The following is a 25,204-nucleotide window of genomic DNA, read 5'->3' as shown; positions in this document are numbered from 1 at the left end:
GCAGGGGGTGCCCTGCTTTGTCTCTGAGCTTGGGAAACGTGCACTGCCCAGTGCAGGGCGGGGAAGGAGGGAAGGGCAGCGATAGCGGTCACCTGGAACTAGACCGCCACCACCACACGAGGGTTGCACCTTGAGGCCATGCACAGGGCACAGAGAGAGAGCCCTCCCTGGGTCCAGGAAGGTGGCATGCAGGGTCCAGGCAAACAATGACACGCTGCAGTAGGTGCCAACAGTGGGGTCTGCAAGTATCCCCATTTTCCCCAGAGCCCAAAAGATCGGGCAGTTTTCTGGATCATAGGATTTGGGGAGTGTTTGCCAGTCTTCAGGTTGAGCCATCTAGTTTTCTTGATCCCTTTGCTGGACTTCATGCATATACACATTTATTTCACCAACTCCAAAAGCACTTCGCCTCAAAAGAGCTAAACATTAAATATATTGGCTCAACAAATGCTATTTCAAAAATACATGGGAACCACCATAAAGAAATTTACTTTCTAAAGGAGACTTTCCCACCTTTTCTCAAACATTTACTCCGCTCTTACTGTCAGTCATTCTTCCACACAGTATACAGATATGTCACCATGAAACTCCTGGAAGTAGGTGCTGTGACTGTCCCCGTTTTACATACAAGGAAACTGAGGTACAAAAAGGTTAAATAATTTGCCCAAGGACGCAGGCATTAGGTGGCAGAGCTGGGGTTTGAACCCTGGCAGTTTGTTTCTGGACTCTGTGTGCTTCGCTGCTGTTCTCATAAAACCCAATTGGCAGTCTCTGCCCTCCTTATCCTGAGCTCCGCTTTGCATAAGTGACCTTTATCCCCAGTTTTTCCCCCAGCTCCTGGTAAGCGAGTCCAGTGCGGAGCTGCTGGGGCGGAGCTGCTGGGGCGGGGTGGGGCGGGGCGGGGCGGGGCGGGGGTGGGGCCAGGCAGGCGCAGGGTATGATGTGAGACCAGACAGGTGAGGGGCTTTCTCCCTGTGAGGTGCTGAAAAGGCCCCCCTCACTGTGTCCACTCCCGCACTTGAGCATCGCTTCTGTCCCGGAGGGACTTCATCTCAGGAAAGGATTCCTCATCCTCCTCGTCTGCCATTGATAATCTAAAAAATTCCCCATATGCCTTTTTCTTGGAACTGGAGCATGTCCACTTTTTCTTTTTCCTCATCTCTGCCAAGTGGCTCCAAAAGACGTTCTCCAGGGGGTGTTTGGAGCTCTGCACAGGTGTCGTGATGCTTTCTTTCCGCCCTTTTCCCAGGCAGACGGGCTGCCTGTACTCTGATACTTTTTATAACTCTCCCCAGAAGCCTGTTAAATATGCTCCATGTGCATCTCTGCTCTGCCATTTCCCCGCCACCCCCGGTAATGCAGTCTAAGAAGCGGTATCTGGAATGCTTCCTTTGTTGATTCTGCATCTCCCCTTCTGGGTTTGTAATCTCTCTCCCTGTCCCTGCCCCACAAGTCTGGACCAGGGCAGTCAGCCTGACACCTCGCGGCGCTGCACGCAGGAGCACAACCCGGGATTCAATCATCTGTCATTGCTCCTGCTTACTTCCTTTCCAGCCCAGCGGGCTGGGACAGTCAGGCTGACTGCCTGGGGTCTTTTCCAAGCCAAATGTTCTCTTCTTTCGGGCTCTATGATATTAAAGACAGGAAGTACATTGCTTTCCGGTCTTCTAAAAAACGGATAAACCTGGTTTCCGGGATCCCTTCCAGGGAGCTGGGCTGCCTTTATCAGCAGTTCGCAGCTGGCGTCCTGCACAGCAGCGTCCGCAGCATGGGTCTGCACGTTCTGCAAGCGAGGCGCCCCTTGCTGTAACCACTTTGGGGAAAGCTGGTAAGAGAAGGCGGTGCTTCTCACTGCAGGGCCTGGGAGCCTTCGATCCTGAGCAGGCATCCTAACACCCTGAGGAGTAGTCGAGGAATGGCCTGACACCCGTTTCTGTGCCCACACCTTTGGAGGAACCCTACTAACTTCTCCCACAAGGAGAGTCCCTTAGATGCCACCGTTTGGGAATTCTGTGACCACGCCCTTGGTCCTCTCCCTCTCTCTCCCACCCCAGTGAACACTCCAGCCAAATCCCCATTGTGTGGAGCTAAGACTAGAAGCTTCCCCTGGAACAGGGAGATCCTGCAATTCACCACCAGAAGGAAACAGATCCCCCCAACAAAATGGGCACAGAGGCCGCCACCTAGTAAGACATCCTCTTGAAGATGTTTTCATGGATGTTACAACTACCTTTCCTCCAACCATGTGAGAGAGGAGGCTGGCATTAAGGTACACACAACCTTTTCTGACTGCACACTGCAGCATATACACACACACACATGCACACACAATACTCATACAAAACACACACACACACACACACACACACACACACACACGGGACTTTCAGAGTGCAGTTAGCTTCTCAGAGAAAGGCAGGTGACTCCCCCAGAGGTGCCTGAAAACTAGAGCAATTTGACATCTGCAAGAAAAAGAAAGGCTTTTAGTCATGGAAATACATATGTGGATATTGAGTCATTCACTTAAAAACACCTGCTTTAAAAATATCTCTTGGGGAGAACTTCCATCTATATTAGAATTCATAAAACAAAAACACTCTGAATGTGTTATTAAAATGTTAACATCAGAAACATTCTGGGAGAAGCCAGAGAGACTCCAGTTACCCAAAGAGGCTTCAAGGAGAGAAATCCCTGAGCAATTACAATCCTCAGCAAGCCTTTGTTTATATAGATAAAAACACAGCAATTGCTGGAAGATCATAGATACTGAGTTTCAGATTGCTGGGAAGAATCATTGGCTCGAGTAGCAGCAGGAGAAGGAAAGGGGAGGCAGGAAGAAACGAACCTGAGCTGAGAATTTCTGCACAAGGTGCCAAAAAAAACTAGAAGGGGCAGTGCCATGCTGCCACATGAAGCCCCTCTCCCCATGGCCGGTGGACCCGAAGCTGTCCCCAGCACAGAAATCAAGTCTTCGAGAAGCTCATGTGCCTATTTCCATGCAGAAGTCTGGCTGCAAAGGACGCGTGCTTGCTGCCTCTCCCACAGTGCTCAGTGGAAAGGGTCTGCCACCTGGCATCGGAAACCCAGCACCTCTGCTCCTACGTGCAATGTGTCACCGGGTGAAATGATGTTGGGGACAGTGCCAGCACAAGGCGAGGGCCTGGTATTGGGTGCATTTGAGAGGCCCTTCATCCTTGCTTTTAACTGTCCATTTTCAGATTTGCCTACCTTCATCTGGAGGGGCTGGTACAGGAGTTTACTCTAATCCATGAAAGGTGGAATCGAATGGTTGCAGGAAGAAAACTGGTCTAAGAATCTTTATTGCCGTTCTGGTATGATCCTGTCACAGCTGTTTACATCTGTCTAAGAAACACGACTGGCCATGATGCAAAGGCAACCTGGAGATGATCTGGTTCGCCCTCACATTCATCAGTCAGTGAGGCAGAGAGAGGCCCGAGGAGCACAGGGAGCCACCCCACTCGGCACAGCTTCTCTGGCATGGAAGCACCACAAGGCGCCGGGGCTTCCCAACAAGTCCCCCGAGGGGAGGATGCAGGATGCAGGAGGACCTGGAGGATGGGCCTTCCTGGGGTTTTAGGAGATACACTAATGGCATTTGGCCAAACTGCTGGGAGTATCCAGGAGTGGCTTCTGTGAGGGACAGTATGAGTCTGTAATTCATCAGCCCAAACCCCAGTGATGAAGGAGAGTTTCTTCTGGCCTGTTTGTTAGCTGGAATGGCAGGGGTTTGGGTTCCAGACACCCCTCTGACCACCACCTTTCTGTCCTATGCCATAGCTCCAAAGGAAAGCCCTGTCTATGACCCACTACTAGTTATGGCCTCAGAGCCCCCCAAGGTTAGAGCACCAGGCTCTTGGAAACCCAAGTACAGCATAAAACATAGGCTCACTCAGCAATCAGCTTGTTCCGATAGACTACAGTATATAAGTAAAGGCAAAACCCCCAATGTTTGTTGAGGCCCCAAGATCCATAATACAAGGAACACACAAATACCTTTTATTTAAAATGAACGTGAAAGATTAGAAGGTACAGCTGTGTCTAGGGATGGTCGTAGAGTGGAGGGGCCAAACAGAGGTCAGTCTCAAAAAATTACCTGACTTCTAATACGCAAAACATTGTAGTGAACAGCCTAGCCAAGGGCTTTAGAAGATAAGAGTTTTGTATATGAGTTTAATAAAAACATGACCATTTAGAAAAAAAAGAGTTAATGAGATAATAATGTCTATATAAATTGAAAAACAAGAGCCCAACTAGAGTACGTAAATCTACTGCTAGTGTTTTCTGGCTTCATTTCCATCAGTCTTTTCTTTATTTTAATTATATTTTATTGATTATGCTATTACAGTTGTTCTGATTTTTCCCCCTTTGCCCTCCCTCCACGCAGCACCTGCCACTCCCTCAGGCAATCCCCCACCATTGCTCATGTCCATGGGTCATTCATATAAGTTCTTTGGCTTCCCCATTTCCTATGCTGTACTTTACCTCCCCATGGCTGTTCTCTAACTACCTATTTGTACTTCTTAATCCCCTCACCTCTTCACCCATTCCCCCACAACCCCCTCCCATTTGGCAACCATCAAATCGCTCTCTGTATCCATGATTCTGTTTCTGTTCTTCTTGTTTGCTTAATTCATTTTTTAGATACAATTGTTGATAGATTTGTATTTTTTGCTGTTTTATTGTTCATAGTTTTGGTCTTTTTTTTCTTAAATAAGTCCCTTTAATATTTCATATAATAATGGTTTGGTGATGATGAACTCCTTTAGCTTTTTGTTGTCGGGAAGCTCTTTATCTGCCCTTGATTGGTTGTTTCTGCTTCTTTATGTTCCATATCATTGATTTGATTCTCAGCTTCATGCACTTTACTGTTGTTTCCCTGTAAAATGTTATTTATTTCAATTAGTGAATCCTTCATTTCTGATTGGGTCTTTTTTATGCTCTTTGGTCCCCACTGAATTCCTTGAACATCCTGATAACCAGTGTTTTAAACTCTGCATCTCATAGATTGCTTATCTCCATTTCCTTTAGCTCTTTTTCTGGAGTTTTGATCTGTCCTTTCATTTGGACCATGTTTCTTTGTCTTCTTGTTTCAGCAGCCTCCCTGTGTTTGTTTCTATGTATTAAAGTTGAGCTGTTTTGACTCTGTATCTTGGTAGTGTGATCTAATGTAGTAGGTGTCCTGTAGGGCCCAGTGGCACAGCCTCCTCTATCACCCAAGCCGAGTACTCGAGATGAGCCCTTATGTGGGCTGAGTACACTCTCCTGCTGTAGTTGAGTCTCAGTTGCTATTGGCAGATCAATGGGAGGGATTTATTTACCCAGGCCAGCCAGCTGCAAGGATTGGCTGTAACTACTGACTACCAACTTCTGTACTCCATGGAGGATCAGCTGTGCAGGGACAGAGTGGTGGTGCTCTGATATGGTCTGTGGCTGTCCACTGGGTGCACAGGCTCTGGGCTTTCTTGGATGGTGGATGTCAAGGTCAACCCCCACTTATTTTTGCTCAGGAACACTGTGCCTGAGCTATAAAGCAATCTGAGATGGCTGCTACTTCTGCTGGGATTGGAGCTTCTCAGGAGAAGCCAATCTGTGAATCTAGGATGGCTGCTGCTAGTGCTGGGCTTGGGACTCCCTGAGGCCAGCTGCTGCTTGTTTAATGGGGTTTAGGAAGCTGTGAAGCATCAGCCCAGACTAGCCATTCATATGGAAAAGCAGCTTGGGTGGGCCCAAGAATTGGGTTGGGCAGAGTCTCTGGGGATCTCTAAGGCAGGCCAAACAGTGATAGCCATGTTAACGGAGTCTCAGACATGGTACCCGCTTGCCAATTCTGTGGGTGGAGGGTTTAGAAATGGGACAATAGCCTCCATTCACCTCGATGCCAGACACTTAGGTTTCTCCCAGTATGCCACTGGTGCCTTTCAAGCTGCTACCCTGGTGCTGGAGTTGAGGGAGTGAGTCTGAGTAGGGGAGTCTGTGTGTGGGTTCTTTAAGAGGAACTGCTTGGGGGTCCAGCAGTTTATTCCACCAACTCAATCCCTCCCGGGTTTTGCAGCCAGAAGTTGTGGGGACTTATCTTCCTGGCACTGGAACCCTGGGCTGGGGGGACTGGTATTGGGGCTGGGACTCCTCTCTCCAGAGATATCCCTCCTGAATTTTCATCCACCACACATGGCGTGGGACCACCTGTTCCATATCTCTGCCCCTCCTACCAGTCTGGATAGATGTGGTTTCTTGAATTCCGTAGTTGTTAGACTTCCATTCAACTTGATTTCTGATGGTTCTGAGTGATGGCTGTTCTAGTTTTTAGTTGTAATTTTGATGTGTTTGTGGGAAGAGGCGAGCCTTGTCTACCTATGCCACCATCTTAACCCAAAGTCCCCAATCTTTTCTTTTTGTCATGACTGATTTTTTTTTTTTTTGCTCTTAGGGCTCCAAGTCATTCATGTTAGATCTGCCCTCTCTGCTTCATACAAGTAGAACAGTAGCCAGTGATATTAGAACCAAGCTTCACATGAATAATACACTGCCCTTGCCTTTTGTTATCAGAGCATACTAAGAATCTGAGAGATAAGTGACTCCTTAGGACTACACAACTGATACAGATCTAAAGTGGAGCCCATGATGGGCTCTTTCCCCAGGATTCCCTGCCTTACTTCTTTGCTCAAGTTACTGCTGTACATTCCTGAAGCTATCTCTCTCTCTCTCTCTCTCTCTCTCTCATTCATATGGATAATTCCACTGGACAGGTTCCCATTGACAGCTTGAGCTGGTCAGCCCCATTAATTCATGTATCTACAACACTGCAAATGCACAGACCAGATACACGGTAAAGGGCCCAGATTTTAATTATATCTTATTTCACAGCTGCAGTCAATTTTTGCTACAGCTTAATAACCAGGTTGCATGAGCTGTGAACACTTTTTGTTGTTAATTTTGCTTAGGAAAATTGAGTTTTTACTACCATTTTGGCAGAAATGCTTATCACAACAATTATGATAAAGTGATGAGGATTGGAAACATCTGCAGAAATGAACTTGGAGACAGAAGGATGTCAGTTAGTCTGGTTGTGCAGGAAATGTGCTATGGGAAATCTGGGTTATGGCTCTGTCACCTGCTGAGAACAAAGGGAGGAATAGGGCCCAGTCCTCTCCACACCCCCTGCAGGGATACCAAGGAACATGGCAAGCCCTCAGATGACATGGGCTGACTCCACTGCAGCACCTACCCTCTTCTATGGCTTTGGGGGAGATTCAAAATGAAGAGGTGAAAGCTCAGGCTGGACTTAGACACAAGAAGCTTAGAGAACACCCCATGGCACAGCTGAGGAAACTAGGACCGGGGGAAGGGGTGACTCTCCCGAGGTCATACAACTAATGAATGATGTCTGAGCTTCCTGCTCCTGGGCCAGGGCCCTATCTCCTTTGCCTAAAATAAACCCAATAAAGGTTTTGATAAGGGAATGAGTGGGTGGATGGATGAATGGGTGGTCTGGGATCCCTGGGAAGACAGGTCAGATTATCTCTCTGACAGATCAGAGCCAGGAGAGATGAGCAAATCACAATAAACATCACCACCTGTGTCACTGTTTGGGAATCAGGGAATAGTCTGTATCAGGGATGCAGAAAGATGACAAAAGAATCTGGGGTGCCACCAACTGACAGCATAAGAAGGAGACAAATAAATGCACACAGGCCCTCTCCCAAGGTCACCTGCAGACGCTTCTTCCTAGTGGGCATCAGCATGTTCCACAGTGATGCTGCTGCAGAGGCTCATGAGGAGGGAACCTACTCTTGTCCTCCTGGGAGGCATCCAAAGACTCTCATGAGAAGTTTTTTTTTGTCTTTTTATTTTTTTATTTTTTAATAGTTTTTAATATATTTTTCCATTACCATTTATCACCCATATACCCTCTTCCACCTCCATACCAAAAAGATTTTTAGTGCTGTACAGTCATGGTTAAGGCTGAACTACCTGATTTCCTCAGTTCAGAGGCACTATCAATTGCTGAGACGTGTCATCCATTCAATAAGAGGTTTCAGGGAGAAAAACAAGCACTTCAACAAATATACATGTTTGTCCTCGGACACAGCCTTATTTCAGAAATGTGAAAATGAGACAAATGATTTGCCAGTAGAATTGAGGATATGTATAGCAGTCACATGTTTCTGCATGGAATAGACTTCTACAAGATGATGTAGGAAGAGAAAGAATGACTGGCTCCAGACAGACTATGGCAATAGTGTAGATAAAAAAGTGAAAGAAGACCTGGCTGGTGTAGCTCAGTGGATTGAGCGTGGGCTGTGAACCAAAGTGTCGCAGGTTCGATTCCCAGTCAGGGTACATGCCTGGGTTGCAGGCTATGACCCCCAGCAACCGCACATTGATGTTTCTCTCTCTCTCTCTCTCTCTCTCTCTCTCTCTCTCATGACAAGTTCCTTTAAGTGATGTACATTTAATGAGTTGATAGAGCTGTTGCAGTTTGTGTATATATATATATATATATATATATATATATATATATATATACACACACACATATATATATGTATATATACACACATATATCTCCCTCCCTTCCCTCTCTAAAAATAAATAAATAATAAAATCTTAAAAAAAGGGTATTGTTAAAAAAAGTGAAAGAAGACATGGGTTTGAATTTATTTGGTAGCAGTGGAAACTTTAAAAAGAATAAATGGGTATTAGTTTTTATTGACACTTAAAAAACAACCACAAACTTAGGAGCTTCACACACCTACTTATGATCTCCCAGTTCTATAGGTCGGACATCTGGACAGACCCCAGTGGGGTTCTCAGCCCCAGCTGTCCCGAGGCTGTCATCAGGTGTCAGTGGGGGCCAGGGTCTCATGGGAAACTGAAGGTCTTCTTCCAGGCTCACTTGGGTGTTGGCAGAATATATTTCCTTATATCTGTAGAATTCATGGGGATGGCATCTTCAAGGCCAGTAGGGAACTTCCCATCCCAGGCTGTTGTGCTGGAGTGTTATTTAAGCTGACATAATCACAGTAGTGACCATCTCATCATAATCATAGCTCCCATCCACACTCAAGAAGGGAACATGTCACAGGGTTATGCACCAGGAACAGGCACCCTGGGGGCCACGTCCTACCTCTGTGGACCACAATGGGAGAGTTATAAGGAATAAATAATCAACAGCACTCTTTTGGTTGAATGGAGGGAGTGCAGCACTGGCCCTGATCATTCAACTGTCTTAGGAATATAGAGAGCCATTAATATTTTAAAGAAATTTTATGCATGGGAGCTCTTTTGATCTTTGAAGTAGTCCTGTGAAACAGGTAGATCAGATGTCATCACTTTCATATCACAGATGAGAAAATGGAGGGCCAAGCAGGTTAGATCATTAGCCTCAGGCCACAGGGCACTTCACCTGCTCTGCTGGAGCCAGGACTGTAAAGACTTTCCTGACTTCAAAACTACTTCTCCTACACCATCCAGAATCACTGCTGCTGATTTTACTGAGGAGTATTCCTATCCATGAAGCCTTTTTTCTTCCTTTCAGGCAACTCTAGTCTAAGCATTCCTGGATCACAGAGATCTTACCCTCCAGAGTCATGAGAGGGATCTGGGCTCTACCAAAGTGCCAAAGACTTTGGATCTCTCTGTTACTCTCATGCGAGTCATGCTGGAAAGCACCACTCCCTTTCTGCACAAGGAGTTCCTCCCTTCATGATCTCCAAAACCCAGCTTTCAAGGTCAAGTGCAGAGCATGACTTGACTCAGAAGATGTCATAACAACAATAGGGTCACAACCCTAGCATACTCTTGATAGAGCTGCTGTTACCATTTCCAATAGAAACAGCTGCATTGGGGAGATTAGTGGTTAATTTATGGACCACTAACTTCTTTAAGCTTCCCAGGAAGCACAGTGGTCTCACTGGCAGAAATCAATTGATAGACAAAAAATAAAAAGAATCACTCATGTGTGGTCTCTATACATTCACTCACACACATGCATATACACATACGTGGGCACACATGCTTGCATGCATGGTTTCCTGGTGTGGCCTCTACATGTTGAGTGGCATGCAAATTAATGAGTTATTGGAAGAAGCTTACCCTCCCTACCTCATGCAACCATCTGAGCTCCAAACTGCAACAGCTCTATCAACTCATTAAATGTACATCACTTAAAGGAACTTGTCATGAAAGGGATTCAAACTACATTAACAGCAACATCTCTGTGGTGATTAAAACACATGATTAAAGACATGAAGGGGGAGAGGAAGGAGATGAAAGGATTCCCCTCTTCTCTCTGGCCTCCTGCTGCTCTGGATGGAGAAATAAGAGGAAGCACTTTATTTTCCTGGGTCTAAGTTTGCTTGGCGATAAAACAGGAGGGTGGCATGGTGGAGGCATGGGATATGCCTCTAATAAGGCTGATTGACTCTGCTATGTATTCATACTAAGACATCAGGAAATTTAATCTCTCAGAACCTCAGTTTCCTCAACTATAATATGTAAAAAGTGCTTAAATCATAACATTGTGAGATTATTTATATTCATATATATTTTTTAAAAACAGCACAGAGGCAGCCATTTAATAGATATTGGTTTCTCCTTTCCACCCTCAGGGTCTTTTCCTGCCCCCTATCTTTCTCTTTAAAGGTTTTATAATCAGGCTTTTTTTCAAAGATTGAGTCATTCAAAGTATTAAAGCACCATTGAAAACTGTCTCAGGATTTCTGACTTTCTGTACCATCACTTCCCACCCCCTCCCTTGGAATTATTGAAAAATATATATGTAAATGCATATGTACTTATCTGCCTCAAGATCAGATGCTCCTTCTAGGAAGTTCTTTTCAGTGTCTGATGAAGACCTCAGACATCCCTCCCACTGGTGCCATGCATTGAGCAGAAGTAAACAGCATGCTGTCATTGGAAATCAAGGCCATGGCTTCCACAAGGATGAACATTTAGTCATTAAGTACATGCATCTAACCTGGCTCTTGAGGGTGATGATATGTCATGAGGTGTGTTGGCAAGGCAGAGTCCAACCCCACTTTCCAGCCTGAAGACCAAGAATGAAGGAAAAAAGTAGACATGTGGTCAAGGTTGCTGAAATGGGATTGGATAAAACACAGAGCTGGCCTGCCTCATGAGCTGTTTCCGTGGGCCTCTCAGGAGGGCCAAGTCAGCAGGAACTCTAGGAATGCTATCAGGAGCATCAGAGAGACCTCTGCATGGCTGCTGGCCCTGGCTCCTGGCATGCTTGCCCCCTTTCCCAAATACCTCATGACATCAAAATTATATAGGGCCCTATAATAGTATTACAAGGGGCTTTGTTCATTTTCTCTTCAGTTTAAAGATCCATGTGCAGTTCATTTACCTACAGCAGCTACCATAAGTAAGAAAACTGCTTGCTAGAAAGAGATCCTGAGATCATGTGAACCAAATTCCTCAGACCCAAATGGCTGCATTGTCAACTTTCTCATTGTATAAAACCATCTGTAACAGATGTGTTCTTTGGACTTAAAGATTAACATATATAAATTAGTAGCAGTCATTGCCATCTAGTATGATTTGTTGATCAGATCACTTCCCCGAATCAGGTAACCTGTGAGCTCAGGACGAGACAAACATGTTCTATGGTCAGCCCTGAAAATTGGTCTGGAGCAAAAGGACAGCTGCCTACAAAAGAACAGGCCAGGGTCACCTATCACAGAGAGGAGCAGGTGCTGGAAACCCAGTATCCAGTTCTACAGAAGAGATGTAGCACTGTACCCCATGCGAAAAGGGGAAGTCCTAGTGCCTCCAAAAGAATCCTTCACTGTAGTTGCCCTTTATCTGTAGGGGACACATTCAAAGACCCCCCAGTGGATGCCTTAAAATGCAAAGAACAGCAAACCCTATATATTCCATGTTTTTTTCCTATAAGTATATACTTATGATGAAGTTTAATTTATAAGTTAGACATATTTAAAAGATTAACAACAATAACTAACAATAAAATAGGACAACTATAAAAATGTACTGTAATTAAAGTGATGTGAAGTTGTTCTCTCTTTCTCTCAAAATACTTGATTGTACAGCACCCGCTGTTGTCCTTGTGATGTGAGACGACGCAGAGCCCACGTGAGGAGATGAAGCGCGGTGAACGACGTGGGCCTTGTGACCTAGAATCAGCCTGCTGGAGGGATCACTTTAACACAAGCACTATCATACTAAAGCAGTAGATCTAGTAGCCCAGATGGCTACTAAGTGACTAAGGAGCAAGGAGCATCTACAGTGCAGGCACACAGGACAAAGGGGATTCACATCCCAGGCAAGATGGAACAAAAGGGCACAGGATTTTATCACAGGACTCAGAACAGCCAGCGATTTGAAACTTACAAATTGTTTACTTCCGGAAATGTTCATTTAATGTTTTCAGACTATGGTTGACTGCAAGTAACTGAAACCACAGAGAGCGAAACTGTGGATAAGGGGGACTGCCAAACTCATGATTTGCCCTGGGCGGGAGGATGCCTTGGCGCTGTCCAAGGTACTGAAGACTCTGTGTTGTTTTTGTCTTGAATATTTATCCCCCCATCTCCTTTCATTCTACCTACTGTACAATAACTGTTGACATTTCATGGCCACTCACAAGGCAGTGACGTTGTATACTGTATTGTGATCTCACTCACCAGAATACGTGGAACCCAAAAGTGTCTTGTCTGTGTGCTCTGTGGACTCCTGTATCACGGTCAGGGCCTGAGCTCAGCAACTCGACATTTCCTTCATCCTTCTATCCAGTCTTCCATTCATCCATTTAATATTTATTAAGATCCCAACATTAAGAAAAATGTATGGAAAGCAGTAGATGCCCCTTACCTCTGGTCATGGAATAACAGAAAAATCATTTCAGGACCTTCTTCGTTATACAGTGACAGGGCTGCAGAAGGGGACAGTGGGCCCAAATCACACTGGAAAAAATTCTAAATCAATTCAAGGAATTAAATAACCATATATTAAAGATTTAAAGTTTACTATGTAAAAACTGAAAGTATCTGCATGGGGAAAAACACAATATACAAATTTAAAAGACAAATGACAAACTGGGAAATATAATTGAAACACATAGAAGATGTATAAACAACACAATAGCAAAGAGGATAAAGTTCACAAGACATTTTCCAGAAAAGAAAAATATATGCTCTTAAGCATGGGACTGGGTGGTCAACCTCCTTCATAATATGATAAATATGTATTTAAATGAATCTGAGACACCATTTGCACCTATCGCTGGTGGAAACCAAGCTTTGTAAAACACTGGGATGGAGAAGCTGTAGGGAAGCAAGTGCTCTCATGCGAAGCTGGGAGAAGGGTGAGTCAGCGCCTCTGCAGAGGGTGATATGACAACACCCATCAACGTTAGAAATGCACAGTCTTCGACCCAAAGTTCTAGGGGTTTATCTTATAGTTAATCTCACACACATGTGAAATGAGATACACACAGGACTCTTCAGCATTTTTGCTGGTGAGAAAATATTGAAAATAATGCAATATCCATCAACAGGGACTGAAGAAATTATAATGAATGCATACAATAGAATGTTATGCTGGTATAAAAATAAAAAGAAGTTCTGTAAATATTGATATGCATTAATCTCTAAAATATCTTGTAAGTAAAATAACAATGTATATAATAGTCCTGAAAGAACATAGTAAGGTGTAAGAAAGATTATTTATATGTATGTGCTTATAAACACAGTGTGTTTCTACATGCTGGTGACACTGCTTGCCCCTGGGGAGGAGCACTGGGGACTTAAAACTTAGGAACGTGGGGAAAGCTTCCTTTTGTGAACTTTTAAACTTTTTGATACCTGAGCCATGTGAATGTATTGCCTATTTTAAAAAAATAAAGATTTTTAAAAAATCAAAGCTATCTTAGAGGGGAGATGATTGTCATTTGTTATGACTTCAGTATTGATCTCTCCCTCATCTAACTCTTCTTGCTTTTAGTGTTTGCACTACCCCTGCATTGCCTCAATGATAAGCTTTTTTTTTTTTCACTAAGTGCCATACCAGGCCATTTAAACTACATAATATCAATAAGTAGTGTTGTGAAATTCAGTGCTTTTGTGTTTCCAATTTTTTCACATGAGTATATCTTCACTTCTCATGTGAAACTCTTTTAGCTTTCTCCCTGAGTAGCACATGTAAAGCAAAAAAAGTCCTAGGAGTCATTGATTACCTTCTGTAAGCCAGAGGCTGTTATGGTGTTTAATTTAATCTCATAACGATCCTGGAGCTGAGCAGTATTCCTCTCCTTATTATACAGATGATAAATTCAGGGCACAGAGAGGATAAATGGTTTTCCACTGGTAACTCAGCTAACGTGGGGCAGAGCCAAGACCTGAGGACATTTTTCTCAGTTTGCTCAACACTGCCTCCTTGTGCATTTAGAAAAGTTATGGTCTTTCAAGTTTCAACCTTGGCTTATTTTCTTGACCTATTGGTGCTTCAGTTTGCACCTTTGTGAAACCAGCATTCAAGCCTGTTTTGCAGGGCTAGGTGAGAATTCACATAAATGCCCAGCACTGTGCCTGGCTGGTGATAAATGTTCCATACGTGCTGGCTTCCCCTACTTTTGTATTCAAGTTCCTAGACAATTACTAGACATTTAGCTACACTCAAAAGTGTAAGAAAACTCTTTCCCTGAATCAAAACCATTGCAATTGCAGTTCTTCGGAAAGAGAATTCTCCCAGAGGAGGCATGCCAAAGGTCACCTCAACCTGTGCTGCAGCAGAGTCTCCAGGAGTAAAAAGAGCAAGTTTCTTGTGCTCTGAGATGTCCTGTTCCCCTCATGGCTTATGAGCTAAAAGGATCCCTTAAAGGGGTCTGTCGAGACTGACTTTATACTTTCATCCAGGTTGGGCATGAGCCAGTTTATTAAGCCAAAGGTGGAAGCTCACTGTGCCAGCAGAAATATCACTGCTTCATCCAAAACTGGGCAGAAGTCAAGTGATGTTTGAAATATAAATCCACTCCAGCCCACTGCTTCAAGAATGAAGGTACCCAGTGACCTAGGGGTACCTACAGAGGACCTGTAATTTCACATAATTGGCCAAAGACTTCAATGTTCCATGATGCAAATGAAAAATTATTAATGGGCAGTAAAAAGGGGTGGAGGGTGGAAAACATGCAGAACAGAAGACAGCATGATGCTTTCAGGGGAGACTGGCACATCAGAGCTCTGCTATAATATGCAGTCGGCTAATTTCACTGGGGTATTGAACAAATGATAGATGGGGACAGTTAACAGCCACTGTGACAGCACTAATGAAGTTACTGCCTGCCAGCAGAAGACCTCTGCTCCTGCTTCCATTTAAATGGCTTCTCATACCATTGAATACCTGCTTGTCAAGAGTACCTGTTAGCTATTCCCTCGTGGCTCAGATGAGATGCTCTCCCTCCAGTCTGGACACAGGGTAAGCACAACCACACATAGCCCCATCCGCATCCCCTTCATGGAATGTCTGCAGTGGGCAGGGAGAACTTAAAGACAGGGATCAGTATCCCTACTTGAATTTAGAGAGTCAAGTGACTTACCTAAGGTCACTCAACTAGTGGACATTTAAGCTTAATTCGAGTCCAACTATATCTATATATAAAATGTCCCCATACCACATAACACTGCTACACACAAAGCAGTGTAATTGTTTCTTAAAAGGCCCAGGTGTCACTCTCCAAGGTGGCTGACAGCTCCAGCCACCTAACCACCAAGGGCCCTTGACCCAACGGTATGTAGGACTCCAGGCAGGACATGCACAGCCAGGCCTCCCTCTCACTCTGACTGCCTCCTTCCTGGGGTCTGGGGCTTCTCTTCCGAGACCACATCTTCTCCACCCATCTCCCTGTCCTCTCCACTATGGCCCTTTGAGCTCAGAACGGGAGCAGTGTAACTCAGGTTTCAGAGGGCAGTTACCTACAGATCAGGTAGGGGTGGCAGTTTTCACACTCATGCCCAGTTCACCTTTGCTTGATCAGAAGGATCAGCTGACTGCACACTTAAGCAGTCCACCACAAGTTCATGGACTCCCCCAACACATGCATGCTCTCACCCCCAGGTGGACCACCAGTGATGCAAGAGGAGCCAGGGGCAAACCTAAAGTCAGCATCCTTTCCTGTGAAGGGCTTACTATCTGTTATCAGGTCTTTATTCTCTCTGGTCCTAGGTCCCTCCTTCAGGCAAAAGTCACTCTCCTTAGAGTTGTTCCAGAATTTCACCTCTCCTGGTCCTCTTTGCTCTTTTGTTTCCAGCTTTGGACAAATGACAGGTGGTACAGAGTAGAGGTTAAGAGTACTTTACTTTGCATATGTGCTGGCCAAGCAACCTAGGGCAAGTTATTAAAAGCCTCTCGCTTCAATTTCACCTGTCTCTGAAAACCTACCCACATCATGAGTTTGTGGTGAGGATAAAAATGACATCCATTTCAAGCACATAGTGCTTGACACACAGAAAGGACTTAATAAGGAACATCTGGCAATATTAACATGATTATTAATATCCAAAAAGGTCCTCCTGCTTCCCCTTCTCCATCTTGCTCCTCTCTGATATCTCCAAACCATCCCAGTTTCCTCACCACTTCCTGTTCCTCACCCCCAACCCCATCACTCCCCGCTGGAGGCTCGCTCCCATGTCTCTCCTGCTGAGACTGTACATTCTCCCGCCCCACCTCTGACAGGTGCTTGTACTTATCTCCCACACTATTGTCTCCTCTCCATACCCACATTAGCATAAATGTTACTCTCTCTAAAATCCAATTACTTTCAATTACTGTGGCCCTGGACAGATTCATGGAAGAGTCTAAAGAAATAGGGTTGTCTCTCATTTCAATTTTTTTAAATCCTCACCCAAGGGTATGGTTTTTGATTTAGCGCACAGGTGGCAAACACAAGGCCTATGAGCTGAATCCGGCTCTCCACCTTGTTTTATCCAGCCCAACACCTTGTTTCTACCTGGTGGCAGCACTGAGCTCTCAATTAACTGTTAAGGAGTAGTTACATTTATACAGTCCTAAAATTACATTCAGCCCTTTGAAGGCAACCTCGAGGTTGATGTGGCCCCCCATGAAAATGAGTATGACACCCTTGATTTAGAGCGAGAGGAAGGGAGAGAGAGCAAGAGAAGCATCAATGTGAGAGAAACATTGATTGGCTGCCTCCAGTAGGCTCCCTGACAGGGGATCTAACGCAAAACCTACATAAGTGCCCTACCCGGGAATCGAACCCTCAACCTTTTGGTGCACAGAGCAACCCTCCAACCAATTGAACCACGTGGTCAGGGCCTCTCGCTGCAATTTTACCAGTCTCTGAGAACCACGGAAAAGAGATAGATGGCCATATACAGGCCACCTCAGACCCCACTTTCCCAATCACCCCAACTTTCTCAAGATGCAAGCTTTTTCTGGAGTGAATACTTTCACAACATTGTCTGGCTTTAACCAGTCTCTACTTAGACATGGTTATAGGTTGCAAACATATAAAGTGGGAGAAAAGTGGGCAGTTGCATGAGCAGCAAGAGAAATGCTAAGAGATGATGCAGAAGCAAATACAAACCTGAGGGAACAACCAAGAACTGACTGCACATGTCTTTATGATCCTAACACTACAATTTAGTTCAACATATTCAATATCGAGTAGTAAATCTCAAGTAGTCCAAGCTGGTCTACTTTATGAACACATTCAACAGTCAGCAAACGTCCACCATGCACTCAGGTTCTGGGGCCAGAGCCAGAGCAGGCCCCTGTCGAGCTTGGTGGAGGAGATGCCCAGCACACAAGGTGCCGTGGCTGACTGTTACTCTGAATTGTCCATACCTCTGCTCCCTTTCATCAACATTGATGATTGAGAACATATGGTAGAATAAGGATTTCTTGTTCATTAATAATTTATCTCGAGCTTAGGTGATGCCCCTGGGGCTGGGGAGGGCTCAGGCTGCCTGTAGGCAACTTGAACACAGATTTTGTGTAAGGTTGGCATTTTTCTATATATGATAGAAAAAATTATAACTTGATCACTGGCCCTTTCCACACAGATGTCATTGTCATGCCCATAACAATGACATACTCTGATGTCCCCAAGCAGCCATCTCCAACAGAGCCCAGCATTAAAACTTGGCCATGTTTCCTCATTCCTTTGTGTTTCCAATTTTCTTTGAAGATAGATTTTTTTTGTAGTTTTTCAGGAAGCGTATGAGTGACCACTCCATTGAATGCTTAAAGTGCCAGACATCATGCTGGAAATGTTACATACACTTCAGCCAGAAATTAGACATTGTCCCCATCTTGCAGGAGGAGAGAGGGAGGACCAGAGGGATCACGACAGTTCCCTCAGTCACTCAGTTTGTAGGTGACAAGCTTGAACCATGGACCACTTTGCACACTGCACTGAGCCCAGGCAGTCCACGCAGGTCGGCACACAGGCTGGAGGAGGCCCCAGGCCAGGGCCTGGCCACAGGCTGCCACTTGCCAGCTGGGCCCAGTTACCATCTCTAGTCTGAGTTTCCAAATATATAAAATCAGTGTTTTGACCTCTGCTCTGCATGTGTTATAAGTTTATTGGAAGGCTAGCCCCTTTTGGAAAAGCCAGAGAGGTTGAAACCTGTGAAGTGTGACTCTAAAAGACTCAACCCCTGAAGCAAGTACGGTGGGAATGGGAATCTGCATTTGTGTCAGGTGAGCATGCCACCCCCCGGGCCGGCGAGCCAGGCCTGCAGCAGGCTTCACTCTGCAATTCTGCTGGGCATGGTGGCAGTACCTGGGGAAAGACCCTGGACTCCAGAGGCCAGCAGCCCAGCAGCTGGCCAGGTGTGGGGGGACGGTGTATGATATGAGGGCACAACAGGATGTTGAGAATTTGTAAGAACTTTAACTCTGCAATTCTGAGTTAATCATGATTTGTGGCTCAACATTTGAAATCCTGCACTTTGAACTGAGGCTGCTCAGAGCATGACTCTGCCCCTTGGACTTGGAGACTGCCTGCAGAAGGAACAGTCTCTCTGTACTGACTGGTTGCTGTTGATAAGTAACTCAAAAGCTTTTGTCCTGCAAGCCTGGGTGGGATCTTGGATGTTGACCAAACCTAATCATATGTTAACCATTGTTCTCAGCTCACCGCTCCACCTGCCTGCCCACTGCGTCAGCCAATGTTGAAAAGTCCATTTGCCCCACCAATCCAACAATGACTGATACAAGTTTGTGGTCTTATTTGCACCTCTTGGTTCATCAGCTTCTTGCAACTAACCCCATCCCCTACATTTTAGAACATGTCTTCAGTTCATACATCTCTGATTTGCACATCATATTGAAGTAAAACTCTTTTAATTTATCCTGGAATTTTTGTCTACAAGGGACAAGCCACCCTGAGCCAGACACACACATTTCCCTCTGCTGTACAGAGGACAGCAGCTAGAAGAACCCTTCTCACAGAGGGGCCGGCAGCCTCCTCCGTCAGCAGGAAGAGCTCTTAGGGCTCTCCTGATCCTCCCCTTTCCCCAGCTTCTAAATCAGATCCTCTTCTTTATTTTTGTTTAGTCCCTGCTGTCCACACCCCTCTGAAGTCAAGTGGCTCTCTCTGAAAATTTCTTCCCTAAAAGCAGCAGCATCAGGTTTGGTTCTCAGAGGTCCAGCCGCTGCAGGGTGCTCCAGGCTGAATCCTCGGCTCATAGAAAGAGCTGGGCTCTGCCCTGTGGCCAGCACAGGTCTCTCCAATAATGAGCCGCTGAGGCTGGGTGCAGCGGGTGCATCCTGCCTTTTAGGAGTCCTGGGGGGCCCCAGCCAGTGCAGGATGGAGCTCTTCCCTCCCAGGTACATCTAAATTTTCCAAGCCCAGAGCTGAGGTGTCTCAAGGGACTTCCTGAATTAGAGGCACCCAGCCACCTCCCTCCCTGATTTTGGTGTGTTCTGGGAAGAAGAGAGTAATCCCTCCTTCCCACTTCTAGGCTGGCCTTAACTCTAGCCCCCAGCAGCTGGCTCATCAGCATATAGAGTAATTGTGATAGAACCTCTGTAATACTTTCTCTCTAAAGGAGGATTTTAATACCCTTCTGAGTGACATTTAATATGATAACAGTATGTAAGTGCGACAGGAAGCTGTTTTCCAAGAGTTAAACTCCTAATGGTTCCACAGATCAGGCTGACAATGGCTTTCCTGATCATTATTAAATTCCCTGTGATTAGAAAATGAGCCGGCACTATTGATTTAAGCTCTTTGAGTTAAGCTAAGCTTTGGGGGCCTTTTACCAGGCACAAAAAGGGCATTTAATATTGTATTTCACCTTCCCAATTAAAGCACTTTTCAAAGTACAAGTAGCAGGCAGCCAGGCATTAGGTCCAGGGTCTGGGAAGGAGGGTGGGAAGGATTTGTTTACGATAGAGCCCTAGGAGGCAAGCTCGCCACCCAGACTCAGGAGGGTGTCCTATGCCCACGTGAAGGCAGCCGTTCCCACAGACACCACGCTTCCTGCTCGCCAACCTCTGGGCCAAGGACACGGAACTTCATCTCAAAGCTCCGATAGATGGGAGGCCATCTGTCCTAGAACTTCCAGTGCAATTTCTATCTCAAGGATTTTCTTCTATGGCCTCCTCAGTAATTGTCAAGCTGTGTATACAAATTCTGCACCAAGAAATTATCACCAGATCTCCAAAGGTTAATGGTTCCAGGTTACCTTTTCAGGTTAATGAGGGGAAAGAGAGTAGAAGCAATCTCATTTCTACCATGATCTAAAGCTCTGGAGAAAACGAGGGTCCCTAGAGGAAAACCTTGCACAGTTGCAGGGCATGGAGTGCTTTGCGTCTTTCTCGGGGGAAAGGCACACGCAGTTTCTCCAAGCACCTACAGGGCCCACTCGGGGCCTGGACGATGACGAGTGTGAGTGACTGTGTTTGGGCCCTGAGCATTCCTTTTTCCCTTGAATACCTGTTTTGTCTAATCCCCAGCAGCCTGGGAAAGCCTTGCTAAACCCAGTTACAGCCCCTCTGGGTGGGGGTCCTCACACCCACTGTCTTCTCTGGTTCTGTCCAGAGGGACTCAGCACCTGCACTGGGACCCTGTCGGTGTTTTCCTAACTTTTTTTTTACTCTGGTCCACAGGAAGAAATATATTTTTACACCACAATCCAGACCATGACATGCATTCAAAACTGAAACAAAAATTTCACCAAATAATACTTTATGTGAACTGGATGGATTTTTTTTTCAAATCTTCACCTGAGGAGGTATGTTTATTGATTTTAGGCAGAGAAGAAGGGTGGGGGAAGGGAGATAAGGAGAGAGAGAGGGAGAAATTGATGTGAGAGAGAAACATCAATCAGTTGCCTCCCATGCGCGCCTGACCAGGGATCAAACCCAAAACCTTTTGGTTTGTGGAATGGCCAACTGAGCCACCCAGCCAAGGCCACTGAGTGCATTCATATGTCACAGCTTGCAAAGTCAATAAATATCGTGACTCTAAGATTCCCCCCACCTGCAAAGTGGAGACCTCACTGTTCCTAAAAATCATAAATACACATTTATTAACCTATTTCACAAATACTTGGAGAGCACAGGGCATGTGCCCATTTCTGTGTTAGGTCAGGAGGAATGCAGGAGTTTCTCCCTCAAGCAGCTCACAGTTTACTTGGAGAAATGCAGGGAAATGTAGAGAGAAGTGGAAGGAGGATTGGTGTCCAGACATCGAATGGCTCTGTGCTGTGGGCATACAAGGAGGGAGAGGTGGGGAGGGAAGATGTGCACAGGGAGGTCATGAAAGCTTCTGGAAACTCCTATCCCCTACTGGCTTTGAGAAATTGAGCATTAAATGTCTTAATGGATAGATCATATTAGCATTGCTACTAGAGCCAATAGCTACGGTGCATATTAGCAACTAAAGTGGGCCTGGCAATGTGCTGAGCGTTTCACCTAGTTGTCACATTTAATCTCCGTGACAAGCTTGTGAAGAGGTTGCTGTTATCCCCAACTTACAGCTGAAAAAGTCAATCCGCAGACTTGATCGATGGGTTACCCACCGTCACACAGCTTAAGTCAGTGGAGGATCTGAGAATTAAACCTGGACTCCTTGAATCAAAAGCACACATTCTGTCTGCTCCTCCAGAGGACAGGATGGATTTAAGTAGCTTTACAAGAGGCCGATGAGGACTGAGAGTCTAGGGAGGGCAACTGTGTAAGCCTGGTGCTTGGCGTCTTTCAGGACAGAGGATGTCAGCAGGATGGGAGTGGGAGTTTCACTGCGAGAGAAAGACTGTAGACAAGGGCCAGGCTGAGGGTAGCAGGAAGGGAACATAGCGGGAAAATGATTCTGGATCGTGAAATAGCGACAATGAGAACAATAACTACAACAACAAATTTTCTCCCAGAATTTACGATATGCTAAACATCATTTCAGGTCCTTTACTTCCTAGTAATCTCATTCTGCAGTTGAACAAACTTAGGCACAAAAAGACTGAATAACTTGCCCAGGATCAATCAGAATAATGTTGGATATCATTTCAGACAGGTGTGACATTGACATTGCCACTAATAATGTACTCTCTTGGCTCCTCACTTTTCTTAGCCCTAGTCCTTTCCTGGTTGCTCGGCAGGAAGCGTGAGTGCAGTGGGCCTGCAGAGCTACATCGGTGTCCCCTCAGACCCCTCAGACAGCTGATTCGTCCCATCCTGTCCCGTCCCATCCTGTGCCATCCCTGGCTGCTAACAGTTCACAGCTTCCTCCCTGGGAGCTGCTCTGTGCTGAAAATAAATGCCTTCCCAAAGTGACACCCTCCTAAAAGATGATCTGTGGCCACTGATGGGATGACATGAAAACCAAAGGCTCAGCACCTTTTCCCTCCTGCCACCTGGGGAAATACTGAAGGTCATCCTAGCTCACAGCTCCCCATGGAATGTCTGAATCCTCAATGGAAATTGGATTTGAGGTCAGTTCCTTCTCTTCCTCCTCCTCTTCCTCCTTCTCAACAGTCTTTCCTTTCTCACTTTTTTTTTGGACAGGTGTTTCTCCCAAAAGTAATCCCTAATGAACCCTGAATAAAATTCTCCATCTCATAATCTGTCTCCAGGAAACCCAATAAGCCAATTAGCACCAGGAATGATCCTGGGAAGCCAACTATAAAGCAGGAGGTAGGAGGTGACAACCCCTTGGCCACCTGGCAATGTGGACCCCGTCCCTGGTGGTCATTGTAGCATGGATAGTCTATGGTTGTGTTAGTGATACAAATGCAAAACATCTAGCAAAGTGACACGTGTTCAGACACCAGTGGATGGTGGTGCCCTGTCTGGGTAAGATCTCCAACACTGGAGAGGCACGGAGGGAAACTAGAATGGCCATGGAATTGGTGGCTGTGGCTGAACACCACTAATTGGCTCATGGAAGACGGATAAATCAGACAGTTCAATGCAAAACATGAAAAAAGAATTTCCTTCGCAGCATTTAAGGAAACTTTCAACTCCTGCAGCAGAAGGCCATTAGCAAGAAGAAATGGGCTCAAGACTTAATCCAAGGACAGCAGCAGGGCTACAGAGGAAGCTGGCTCTGCAGGTCTCAGCCTGCAGGCCTCTGACACCAGGGTCAAAGCCATGCCAGGAAAGGAGTGGGACTCTGAGGCTCATAGGATATGGTTGTCTGGGTTGATGTGGTTAAGAATTTTGAACTCCCAGCTTCTCCCAAACCTGGTGGGCCTGCAGAAGGGCTCCCTCCCCCATGATAGGAAGTAGTGAGCATTCCCTTGCCCCAGTGTCACACAGAAGCCTCAGGTGAGTCAGCTGCCTTGTAAGACCCTGCTGGAGGCCTTCACAATCCCTGCCCCAATCTTTGCTTCTGTTAATAAGATGAATAGAAATCACAGTCAGATCATGAGACAGCGACAAAGCCAGCTAAGGGAACAGAGGGGCTATACACCAAAGGAGCACCAAATCTGGGCCATCCATGCAGGAGGAGGTGAGATGTGTGTACTGGGCAAAATACAGAGGGTGATGGACTAAGGGGTGGGAACAAAGCTGGATAAAGTCCTTCATAAGGCTGAATTTATCACCCTGGCAAAAATTCTAGGAAAAAACTGCCAGGTTGAATCCTGGATGGTTGGCCCATGGTAAGTAGATGCACCAGAACTTCCTGGGTAGATGATGGGAGAAAGGCCCCAAGGGCTCAGAGAAAGTGGGCATAATCAGGTGGATGTAGGTGGAACACCCACCAGTTAGCTATGTTCTATGGGAGGCTAGAAGGACTCTCCATTTATCAAAGGGATAAGGAATGGGCTGGGGAAGGGACACCAGTGTCACGAAGATGTCTAGTGGTGTCTGTCATCTTTCAGCTAGAACCGGCAGTAGGAGATGCTGTTATGGAATGGGGCTTCCTGATAGAAATGGGAATGCTGGGATCTCAAAAACCAAATAGATCCTGGTGGAAGACAGTAGATGACTGTCCAAGGAGTAACCTTGATTGTAGCAACTGGGTCAGATATGGTGCCTTGACAAGAGCAGATTAACAAAGACTCCAGCACATGATATGCAGGCAGCACTCTGGCAAATGCATTCTCTCCCTCCCTTTCTTGAGGAGGATCTAAAGTGGTACACATTCACAGTATGCAGTTATAGTTTTGTCCCAGGGCTTTGCTGGTTCACCTCCTTACCAAAGACACTGACCTATTCTGAAGATTATCAAATTAGTCTACCACCATGGTGACTCCAGCTAACTGGAGCAGGTAAGCAGGAAGGGGCAGAAATGTGGGGGGCCTCGATAAAGCACAAGGGCTCCAGAGGGTGTACACAAACTCTCTGGTTTCAGGATCTTGCCACAGCAGTAACATTTTTAGCATCCAACGGTCTGGGGCATATAAGGACACCCACCCCCAAATAAATGACTAATTATTGCATTTCATAACTCTCATCACTAAGAAAAGAACACTTTGCTTGGTAGGCCCCTTTGGGTGCTGAAGGTGTTATTTCTATACTTAGAAAAGTACTCAAACCCATTTGCCAGGTGATATGGAAGGTGGCCAGCTTTAAGTGACTCTTAGAAAGGGCTCTGCCTCAGGTCCAGAATGTGCCTCAAACACCCTGTCCTGTGACTGTACAACCAGCAGGCCTTGTGGCATTAGAGGTTTCTGTGTTGGGAAAAGACACCAAGTAAGTTGATGGCAAGTCCCCCAAAGAATCACAAGGTGACAAC

The sequence above is a fragment of the Phyllostomus hastatus genome, unplaced genomic scaffold (assembly GCF_019186645.2).
Source record: "Phyllostomus hastatus isolate PE091 unplaced genomic scaffold, TTU_PhHast_1.1 phas_contig_98, whole genome shotgun sequence".
NCBI classification, from domain to species: domain Eukaryota; kingdom Metazoa; phylum Chordata; class Mammalia; order Chiroptera; family Phyllostomidae; genus Phyllostomus; species Phyllostomus hastatus.
This window is presented reverse-complemented; position numbering follows the sequence as displayed.